Raw genomic sequence first — 12196 nt, forward strand, 5'->3', positions numbered from 1 at the left:
ACATTAAAATGTGGCAAACGGGAACATATATTCCTTTTCATCTTTTCTTGAGCATGTCTCATGAAAACTGATTTTGGATTGTGTATTTGTTGGTTAAGAGATCTGTAAATGGATCTTGCCTAAGTATACAGTCTGCTTGATAGAATACCAAACTACAGGGAAAGCTAACCCTGAACATGTTTTTTGAGTAGCCAGGTAGTTTTGATATGCATATGAATGAATTTTCTGGTTGCTTATTATTGATGGGCAATATTTAATTAATGGAAACAAAAACTTTTATTGATGTGAATATTGGGGACTGGAAAATAACTCTAGAACATTACACTAATTTAAAAACTTGTTGCAAAGTATGTGAAAGATTTTTCCCTTTGATGTCATCATTTATTATTATCTATTACCTTGTGGGCATACATTTCCTGCATAAAATACTTATTTATGTGATTAAATATGAGTTTAAACTGCATTAGAATAAGTGTGTGTCTCTCCCTGTCTGTCTGTCATCCATTTTCTGCATAGGAATGCAAGGGATCAGTGTTATGAGTGTTATTTTTAATTCTTGGCTCTTTAGCAAAAGCTTAACCTTAGATCAGTGGTCCCCAACCTTTGCGGTTTGATGGCTCTGCTGGGGCAGGGAGAGGGGAACTGGGCCATGTGAACAGTGGGCTGGTGTGCACACATGCATGACTCAACTTATGTAAGTTGAACTTGCGTGTGCAGGCTGCCACTCTAGAGAGTTGAGCTGTGCACATGTGCATGTGCGCCAGCCCACCGCTCATGCGACCCAGTTGCAAATAAGCCACGGCCCAATTGTGGGCCACGGCTAGTGGTTTGGGACTCATTTTAAATAATTTTAGCCTGAAAACAATTACAAGTGATATTGGACTGCGTCCTAAATCTTCCCTCCTGGTTAAGGAAAGATAAAGCAGTCAGCTTCACAATCTCCCACACTGCATTTTAAATCTCAAACTCCCTTTTATGTATATTTATTTATTTATTTATTTATTTATTATTTACATTTCTATATAAAAGAGGCTCTGCGCATGCGCAAGATGGCGGCTCGCTAGGTGAACGGAGCCGCCGACGGGATGATCGACGCGGGATGGCATCGTCCAGACGGCTAGCCGAGCCGCCTATACCCCCCGGCCCACTTTATCAGCTTCTCGGCAGCCGTGGGAGAGGTCCGCGGGCCTTTTCGGTGTCACGGCTGCCGAGAACGAGGCCGGGTGAGGGAGAGTGGCGAACGGCGGCCATTTCCTGGGCGCGTGGTGCGAGGTGAGGCTGCAGCCACGGATCATAGGCCTGTCGGCCCATCATGGCCTGTTGACTGTGACTGCTGGGCACTGGATTACTTTGGGTATGTTTACCTCCCCCCAGCCTGGTCTTTTCGGGATGAAGGGGGTTGAGAGTTTACCGGCTTTCCCACTGCCTTCCCTGCATGGAGGTGCTCTGAGGATGTTTTACCCCAATTCTGCCGTATTTGGGATCTACGGCCTATTACATCTTACCGGCCCTCCTCAGAGGTGCCTGGCCCGGTTTCTGGGAAAGGCCCTGGATCTGAGGAGTGGCCAGGCCTTTGGACTAACTTTGAATCTGAGGAGTGGCCAGGCCTTTGGACTAACTTTGAATGTGGGGCTTGCCTGGAGGATCTTCATCTTTGAACCATCTTAATGGAGGGAATTAGCGTGGTGACTATTGGAGGTGTCCCGGCCTTTGTGGGCCTGTTTCTTCCACTATTAGTTGTGCACTGTCACCTGCACTTACATGTACTTACATGGCCTTTTGGGATCTTTGGCCAGGACTGTTCTTTGGAACTATAGTGGAAGGGACTTGGAGACCGATTTAAGATCTGCCGGAGGACGTACCCAAGAACAGCTGTAAACATTGCCGAGGGTGATAGAAGACCCACCCACCCACCTCGTTTTCCCCATGGATTTTAGGACTGGGCTATTTTTTCCATCTTTCCATCTTTAGCCTATTTATCAACATATATTAGCCACCATCGGACGATGGGTATCCATGTGAAGAACTATGGACTAATACCCTGCCATCCCGGACAATTATCATCTCCCGGCAACTGCTATCCCCTAGCAGTATTATTCTCACGATTCGCCTATGTTATTGGTACAGGAACTCTTGCGCCTGCAGTGCCCCGCCTCGCAGGAATGGCCCGTTTTATTACCAAGGGCCGGCCTCAATGACGGATCTTGGGATCCACAGAGGTGGCATGCGAAGAGGAAGAGCCTTTGGGGTTTTTTAGATAGGGCATTTTTAAGGGGTGGGAGGGTAGGGCGGGTGTTGGGGAAACCCGCGGGTGGGGTATCAGTTCCTGCGCATGCTCGTGGCGGTGAGTTAATAGGTCCGAGGGCTATGGGGAGTTCAGGTTCCATTGGTGGAGGTGGTGCTATTTGCACGGTATGGGGAGGGGCAGATTTGGCGGAAGCGGGGCTCGGATCGTGTTAAGGGGCGCGCTCGATGCTTGCAGGCGATCGCGCCCGAGCCCCAGACTTCTCCCGTTCCCGGATGGTCAAGACCCTCAGAGCCTGGGCCTTGGCTGATGTTGTGTAATGCACGGTCCGTGGCCAATAAGGCCCCCTAATCCACGATCTTATTCAGGGGTGCGCGGACTTTATAGGCATTACGGAGACCTGGTTGGGCGCAGAAGGCGTGCCCTGGTACAGATGTGCCCACCAGGTTTCCGTGCATTCCATCAGCCGAGAGCCCAGGGTAGGGGTGGGGGGGTGGCGGTTGTGATTAGAGAGAATCTGGAGCCGAGGGAGACCACTGTGCCTCAGATTGCCAGGTGTGAATCCCTCCTTGTGAAGTGGGGCCATAGATGTCAGATGGGCTTGCTGGTCGCGTACCTGGCTCCTTGCTACGTGACAGCTGCCCTGCCCGAGCTTCTGGAGGTGCTTGCTGGGGTGGCAGTTGAGACCCCCAGACTTTTAGTCATGGGGGACTTTAACTTGCCATCTTCCGGCTCGTCATCGACAGCAGCTCGGGAGTTCACGGCTTCCATGACGGCCTTGGACCTGACTCAAGTAGTTGATGGCCCTACCCACATTGGGGGTGGTACACTCGATCTGATTTTTGTCTCTGGTCAGTGGTCGAGAGATCTGGACTTAAAGGAAATAGTCATCGAACCTTTGTCATGGTCAGATCACTCTCTCCTTCGCCTGGACTTTCTGACCGCCATTCAACACCGCAGGGAGACGGAGCCGATGCGTTGGTTCCGTCCCAGGCGCCTGATGGACCCAGAGAGGTTCCGGACGGAGCTTGGGCCATTCCCTGAGGGTCTGGCTCACGGCACGTCTGAGGAACTTGTTGCGGCCTGGGAACGGGCCGCGGCGGGGGCCTTAGATCGTGTCGTGCCTTTGCGGCCTCTGACCCGGCGCAGGTCCCAACCGGCTCCTTGGTTCTCCGAGGAGCTGAGGGGGATGAAGCGTCGGAGAAGATGCCTAGAGAGCTCCTGGAGGTCTAGCCGTTCAGAGGCTGATCGGACACTAGTGAAGTCCTATACTAGGACTTACCTAGTGGCATTGAGGGAAGCGAGGCGTTGCTACGCCTCCTCCCTCATTGCGTCGGCAGATAACCGCCCAGCCGCCCTGTTTCGGGTGACTCGTTCCCTCCTTCATCAGGGGGAGCGGGATGACCCGCTGCAGGGACGTGCTGAGGAGTTTAACGGTTATCTATACGATAAAATCGTTCAGCTTCGGGACGGGTTGGACCAAAATTGCGGTGACTCAGGCGAGGCGCCCGAGGGTGGTCTTGGTGACATTGTCTGGGATGAGTTTGACCCTGTGGCTCCCGAGGACATGGACAGGTTGTTGGGTAGGTTGAATGCCACCACGTGTTTACTGGACCCGTGCCCCTCCTGGCTGGTGCTGGCCACTCAGGAGGTGACACGAGGCTGGCTCCAGGCGATTACGATCGCTTCTTTGGTGGAGGGTGTCTTTCCGGCCGCCTTGAAAGAGGCGGTGGTGAGGCCCCTCCTTAAGAAGCCTTCCCTGGACCCGGCTGTTTTAGGTAATTATCGTCCGGTCTCCAACCTTCGCTTTGCGGCGAAGGTTGTAGAGAGTATGGTGGCATATCAGTTTCCCTTACACCTGGATGAAACCGTCTATCTAGACCCGTTCCAGTCCGGTTTTCGGCCCGGTTACAGCACGGAGACGGCTTTGGTCGCGTTGGTGGATGATCTCTGGAGGGCCAGGGATAGGGGTTGTTCCTCTGCCCTGGTCCTATTAGACCTCTCAGCGGCTTTCGATACCATCGACCATGGTATCCTGCTGCGCCGGTTGGAGGGATTGGGAGTGGGAGGCACCGTTTATCGGTGGTTCTCCTCCTATCTCTCCGACCGGTCGCAGTCGGTGTTGACAGGGGGGCAGAGGTCGGCCCGGGCGCCTCCCTTGTGGGGCGCCCCAGGGGTCGATCCTCTCGCCCCTTCTGTTCAACATCTACATGAAGCCGCTGGGTGAGATCATCAGTGGTTTCGGCGTGAGGTACCAGCTGTATGCGGATGACACCCAGCTGTACTTTTCCACGCCGGACCACCCCAACGGTTATCAAGTGCTGTCCCGGTGTCTGGAGGCCGTGGGGGTCTGGAGGGGGAGAAACAGGCCCAACCTCAATCTCTCCAAGACAGAGTGGCTGTGGATGCCGGCATCCCGGTACAGTCAGCTAAATCCATGGCTGACCATCGGTGGCGAGTCATTGGCCCCGATGGAGAGGGTGCGAACTTAGCGCCCTCCTGGATGAACGGCTGTCTCTAGAAGATCATTTGACGGCCGCTCCAGGAGAGCGTTCTACCAGGTCTGCCTGGTGCGCCAGTTGCGCCTTTCTGGACCGGGATGCCCTATGCACGGTCACTCACGCACTCGTGACGTCTCGCCTGGATTACTGCAATGCTCTCTACATGGGGCTCCCCTTGAAGGGCATCCGGAGGCTACAGTTAGTCCAAAATGCGGGTGCGCAGGTGATAGAGGGGGGCCCTCGTGGCTCCCGTGATAACACCATCCTGCGAGACTGCACTGGCTACCTGTGGCCTTCGGGTGCGCTTCAAGGTTTTGGTGACCACCTTTAAAGCGCTCCATGGCATAGGGCCGGGTTATCTACGGGACCGCCTACTGCTACCGAATACCTCTCACCGACCGTGCGCTCTCACAGAGAGGGACTCCTCAGGGTGCCGTCAGCGAGGCAATGTCGTCTGGCGGCGCCCAGGAAGGGCCTTCTCTGTGGGGCTCCCACCCTCTGGAACGAACTACCCCCAGGACTTCGTCAGCTTCCGGACCTTCGGACCTTCCGCCGCGAGCTTAAAACATACTTATTTAATTGCGCAGGACTGAGCTAGATTTTAATTTACGGGTTTTAAATTGGGTTTTATTTTCATATTTTTAATTTAGGCTTTTAGAATAAGTTTTTTAATTGTTTTTAGACTGTATTTATCTATTTTTAAATGCCTGTAAACCGCCCTGAGTCCTTCGGGAGATAGGGCGGTATATAAATTTAAATAATAAATAAAATAAATAAATAAATATACCGCCCTTCTCCGAAGACTCAGGGCGGTTTACAGCCAAGTTAAAAAGACATATACAAAAATTAAAACACAATATTTGAAATTTAAAAATCTGAAACCATAAGGCCAAATATTAAAATAACAAGTAATAAAACCACTCAGTTAAAAAATTACTCTTATGAATATGAATATTTATATGAATAAATGTGTGAACAGAGATAACCAGCCTAAAGAAAGCCCTAATTTTCACTTCTGGGTACCGTAGCCTTTTACCAAGCAATTCATGCTTTCCTATTTCAACCTAGTAAATGGCCTGTGTTCTTCTGTCCTTGCTGCTTGAGAACAATCTCACTCCTATTTTCCACTTTTCTTTTTAAGGATTGAAGGAAATTCACCCAGTGAATGTCATAAAACTTGCTGTTTGAAAAGTTATTACTATTTAAAAAGTGGGATAGACAATATCAAAAGTGATTATGAAATTAGGCGTGATCAAGCTTCATGTCTATATATCCATATAGGTTACATTATTGCTGTGAATTTAATTGGAATCTCTCAATTCGAAACCACTTGCTCACCATTCAGCCACAAAAACTTCAGCCTGCAGTCTTTTTGCAAGGAGCAACTGTCCAGAATACATCTGGATGATCTCACAATCTCTCCTTTCTCTGAAGAGATTTTGTCAGCTAGGTCCACCTTCTGATCAGCAATCTCCACCATAATGCTGTTTCCACAACTTCAAGGCCATCTTGCATTTCACTAAAAGGTTTCCCACATAAAACAGATTTTATGTGTGGAATCAATCCCTAGCCTGTTCTTTTAAGTCTCCCAAGGGCATACTCATCACTATTGTAATCCAACAACCTTGCTGTTGGTCACCTTCTTCTCTTTCTTTCTACCTTTCCCAGTATTACAGCTTTTTTGGAGAGCTGTGTCTTTGCACAATACACAGAGAGAATGTTCTGCTTTATGATGTAAGACTTCATTTCAAACCCTGATTTGGGCATCTGGAAAACATCAATTGTAAAAAAATTTAGGAAGAGCTCTGGCCAGCTTGTGGCCAAATCCAAAGTGAACTTCTCAAATCCAAAGCTCTTGTCTCCCATTGATTAGCATGGAAAAATTCACATACACCTGTGATTTAAAAAAAAACTTTTGAGAGCACAATGACATTTTAGTTAATAGACAACAGGTGGTCTTTGTTTAACAATAGTTCGGTGATTTTGAGCTTGCAATGTGCTGAATGATGGATAGTTGCAATTGATCCTTGTACTTAGGACTGGTGCAGCATCCCCACAGGCATATTGTTGTGGGTTGCAAGTTTCTTTGCTGGCTTCCTAAAAGCAGTCAATGGAATAACCAGCAGAAGGTCAGATAGTGACCATGTGACATCTTTGCTTAATGACCCACAGGATTTAGTTAACAATGGCAACTGGAAGTGCCAGAATTTCTATAGTTCAGTGGTATGGCCATGTGACTGTGCTTTATGACCATATTGCTTAGCAATAGAAATCCCAATTATTGTTGATAAGTGAGTATTAGTTGTATGTGATAACCTATGCAGTCTTCAAAAATAGAGATGGGTGGTTAGGATTTGATTTGAAAAATATTCTTCAAAATTAAAGAATATTTGTTTATTGCTCTCTTTTTCCTTACAAAAGCCTGTACTATTATAGTTGCAAGAATAACAGAATAACAGAGTTGGAAGGGACCTTGGAGGTCTTCTAGTAGGGTTTAGGCAGGAAACCCTACACCACTTCAGACAAATGATTATCCAATAACTTCTTAAAAACTTCCAGTGTTGGAGCATTCACAACTTCTGGAAGCAAGTTGTTCCACTGATTAATTGTTCTAATTGTCAGGAAATTTCTCCTTAGTTCTAGGTTGCTTCTCTCCTTGATTACTTCCCACCCATTGCTTCTTGCCCTACCCTCAGGTGGTTTGGAGAATAGCTTGACTCTCTTCTTTGTGGCAGCCCCTGAGATATTGCAACACTGCTATCATGTCTCCCCTAGTCCTTCTTTTCATTAAACTAGACATATCCAGTTCCTGTAACCGTTCTTCATATGTTTTAGCCTCCAGTCCCCTAATCATCTTTGTTGCTCTTCTCTGCACTCTTTCTAGCATCTCCACATCTTTTTTACATTGTGGTGACCAAAACTATATGCAGTATTCCAAGTGTGGCCTTACCAAGGTATTATAAAGTGGTATTAACACTTCATGTGATCTTGATTCTATCCTTCTGTTTATGCACCCTAGAACTGTGTTGGCTTTTTTGGCAGCTGCTGCACACTGCTGGCTCATATATAAATGGTTGTCCACTAGGAATCCAAGATCCTTCTCACAGTTACTATTATTGACTGAGGTACCACATATATTGTACCTGTGCACTTTGTTTTTCTTGCCTAAATGTAGAACCTTACTTTTTTCACTGTTGAATTTCATTTTGTTAGATAGTGCCCAATGTTCAAGTCTGTCAAGATCCTTCTGTATCTTAAGCCTATCTTCCAGAGTGTTGGCTATTTCTGATAGCTTGGTGTCATCTGCAAATTTGATGAGTTCCCTATCTATCCCCTCGTCCAAATCATTGATGAAGATGTTGAAGACTACTGGGCCTAAAACAGAGCCTTGGGGTATCCCACTGCATACTTCCCTCCATGTAGATGCAGTTCCATTGAGGACTACACGTTGAGTGCAGTTGGTCAACAAGTTATGAATCCATCTGGTGGTGATGCTATCTGACCCACATTTTTTTATTTTATCTAGTGGTTATGGTCTACTTTATCAAGTGCCTTACTGAAGTCCCAGTAAATTATATCGACAGCATTCCTCTGGTCCACTAATTTGGTCACTTTGCCAAAGAATGCAATAAGATTAGTCTGGCATGATCTGTTTTTGACAAATCCATGTTGGCTTTTGGTTATTACTTTGTTTGCTTCTAGGTGTTCAGTGATTCATTGCTTGATTATCTTTTCCAGAATCTTCCCTGGTATTGAGGTCAGGCTGATAGGTCCTGGATCTATTTTTTCCCCTTCTTTGAAGATGGGAACTACATCAGCTCTTTTCCAGTCCTCTGGCAGTTCCCTGGTGCTCCGGGATCTTTGAAAAATATAGTTCAATGGCTCTGAGATCTCATCTGCCAGTTCCTTAAGAACCTTGGGGTGTAATCCATCCGTTCCTGGTGATTTGAACTCCTCTATGGTAGACAGGTGCTCACCATTTTCTTCCCTATTTTAACTTGTGTTCCTAATCTGTTTTTTGTGGTGCTGTTTTTGATAGGTTGGACTGTTTTTTTCCCTTTGTGTAAAGACAGATTCAAAAAACGAGTTAAGTAGTTCTGCTTTCTCCCTATTGCTTATCACCACCTTGCCACTTTCTCCCAGAAATGGACCAATTGTTTCCTTGACTATTTTTTTTGTTTTTATGCCAAGGATTACAGTTTTAAGGTGATGAATCTGTCTTCCTCAATTGTGCGAAGAGGGAATTTATCTAGGGACTAAAAATCTGGTCATTGTCAAGATTGCCTATGTAAGAGGCCAGTCACAAGTATATGATTAATTTTAATGTTGTAGCTGGAAATAGAAGAAGAGTTTAACAATGGATTATACAAGAAATGATGAAAGTGTAAATTTGATAAATAAATTAAAAACCTATATCAGAAGGATGAAGGAACTATTCCAAACCTGATTGATCTTTTAATTAGCCATCCATCTTTTAATTAGCCATCCAATTTTAACTGTAGGCAAAAGAAGTCCTAACCACCAGGTTTTAGCCTATATTCTAGAATATTTTGAGCAAGTGAAAAAGTAAAAATCTTTCAGCCCCAAGAGAAAGTTTAACTTGATTTTGAGGGAAGAAGATGTAACACATCAAATTGTATCACATAACAGCAGGGAATCATTCACATTTTGCAGAGGGTGTCAAATGTTCGCATGCAATTAAAAATTAATAGCATTAGATGAGACAGTTCTCATGGTTATATTTATATATCATTTACATCTATTCAGTATAATTTTAGAAAGCATGGCATAGCCTGTTCTGTGTTTGTGATTGGAACTTGTTCAAAGAAAATTGACTAGAAATTTTTCAAATACTTATTTTCTAGATTGTCTTTTGTTTTAGATTGGTACCCATGCTGTCAAAAGCCTTTTTACAAACTTATCAAGACAAAAAATCCCACTCAGCTTAATGTAATGATAAGTCTGAATTCTCCTTAAATATATCCATTGCAAAACTTTCGTAAGTGGACTCAGGACTTGTAGTAGTACCTGGTTAATGACTGTAACTGGAACTAGGATTCTATCACTAAATGATGTGTCATAAAGTAGAAAAAAATAATAATCACATGACTATGTGACCAACTGATGATGGCAGGTCTGATTGCAGTTATTAAGCAAATCCCATGTAGCCCTTCTGTGTGATGTCATGTGACCATGAGTTATAACTTTTTGCCAGCTTCCCCATTGACTTTGCTTGTTGAAAGCCTGGAATTAAGCTCACAAATTGTGATTAAGTGACTGTGAGACGATATGACCATCATAATTGCATTCTGGTTACCAAGTGGCCAAATCATGGTAATGTGACTGCCAGGATGCCGTGAAGGGCATAACCTCTAGGACCAATCACAAGTCTCTTCATTCAGTGCTGTCACAACTTCAAATGATTGCTGAATGGGTGGTCATTGGTTTTCTTTTTGTGCTGACCTGAAAACAGACAAGAGAACAAGTAATTCTTCATGTTCCATTAAACACTCCAAAAATCATAATAGTTCAATAGAGAATGTATATTGCATTGTCTACATGGTATTTGTGTTAAAAAAAAATAATTAACAATTTAAAAGCCATCAGATCCAAAAAAAGAAAAGGTCTTCTTTCAAAAGTTTTGAACTAAAGATTAGTTGACCACATCAAATTTATTATGACCATTTAATATATAACACAGGAATTTGAGGACATAATTTAGATAATTCAAAAGTATGTCTTCATAAAATGTTAATAAGGCTTGGACTTCCTGGAAAGTAATTGTGAAACAAATATGGCTGTGCTTTCAGCAGAGCTGACAACTGTGGTGAAATGAGAAGCTAGCAAACAGATTAAAGTGTCAACTTTCCTCTCTGGATAAAGGGAAGGAGCTAGGATTTTTTATTTATTTATTTATTTATTTGTCAAACACAACAGTATATATAAGTATAAGCATGAAATAACCATACAAATTGGATACAATCAAAGGGAACATTAGGACAGGAACGGTAGGCACGCTAGTGCTCTTATGCACGCCCCTTACAGACCTCTTAGGAATGGGGTGAGGTCAATAGCAGATAGTCTTTGGTTAAAGCTTTGGGGATTTTGGGAAGAGACCACAGAGTCAGGTAGTGCATTCCAGGCATTAACAACTCTGTTACTGAAGTCATTGCCCATAAACACTTGGTACAGAGGCTCCCAGTGGGGAAACTGTAAAACGGTGGTCTCCAGCAGGATTTAGAACTCATGGAGCTGAGGGAAAGTCAGTTTTGCCCAAGCTGCAGTTTAGAGCCGTCAAACGTATTGGATTCCCCCACTTCCTTTCTTTATTACTTCATGAACTTGCTTGTTAACTGCTTTTTGAATATAAAAAACCTTCAGAATGAGAAGTTTCATTGTACTGGGAGATTCTCCTTCAATATTCAGTGAAAGAAGTTTCATGTAAGTTTAAGAACTTTAAAAAATATTCTGAAATAAAGAGCAAAAGGGAGAATATAATGTTGATTTTGAAAAGTTATACATGGACTAAGGGGCCAGATGGACTGAAAATAAGATTTTGAAATTGTAAAAATCATTCCTATGGGTTAAAATCATGTTAAAATGTTTGAAGATTTCTTTAAAAAAATCCTGTTGAAAAGTATTGGGGATAAGAAAAAACATGAGATGATTTTGAAAGTTGGACACTAGAAGCAACCAGAAATTAATTACATTTAAAAAAGAAAAGACCCACTAATATATAATAAAATATTTTAATTTTGGCAAAATTCAAGAATATTTGGGAACAAATTTCTATAATTTGCTACCATTGTATTAGATAATTATATATACATTTGTAACTGTTTATTGTTTTACAAACATACTCTGTCTTATTACATTTTTAATTTTTAAGAACATGTATTTTTCTGATAATGTATATATTTTTTAACTTTTCAAAATCAACATTATAATCTCCCTTTTGCTGTTTATTTCAGAATATTTTTTAAAGTTCTTACAGCCACATGATCATGATTTGGTTTGGTTTGGTTTGGTTTCTTTTTCTTTTTTGATAATTCAAAAAAGATTGTCTACTACTATAAAATGGGTTTAAAAGAGGAGATAGAAGAGGATGCAACTGAGAATCAAACAGTTTTGGATTTGAATTTAAAAATGACAAGTTACAAGAGAAAAAATATTTTACACTGGATTTACTAATAAAACTGACTGATGCCTTAATAACTAATAGGACACACAAATAAGAGTTACTTGGACAACTTTCTTCTCTTGAACTTATAAAAGAGATGTGTTATACCATAAATCAGTTTTGAGAAAAAGCAAAATGAAAAGAAATCGATTTTTGAGACACTGTTTAAGAATAGAATAGAATAGAATAGAATAGAATAGAATAGAATAGAATTTTTATTGGCCAAGTGTGATTGGACACACAAGGAATTTGTCTTGGTGCATATGCTCT

Source organism: Ahaetulla prasina, chromosome 2, assembly GCF_028640845.1.
Source record: "Ahaetulla prasina isolate Xishuangbanna chromosome 2, ASM2864084v1, whole genome shotgun sequence".
Taxonomy (NCBI): domain Eukaryota; kingdom Metazoa; phylum Chordata; class Lepidosauria; order Squamata; family Colubridae; genus Ahaetulla; species Ahaetulla prasina.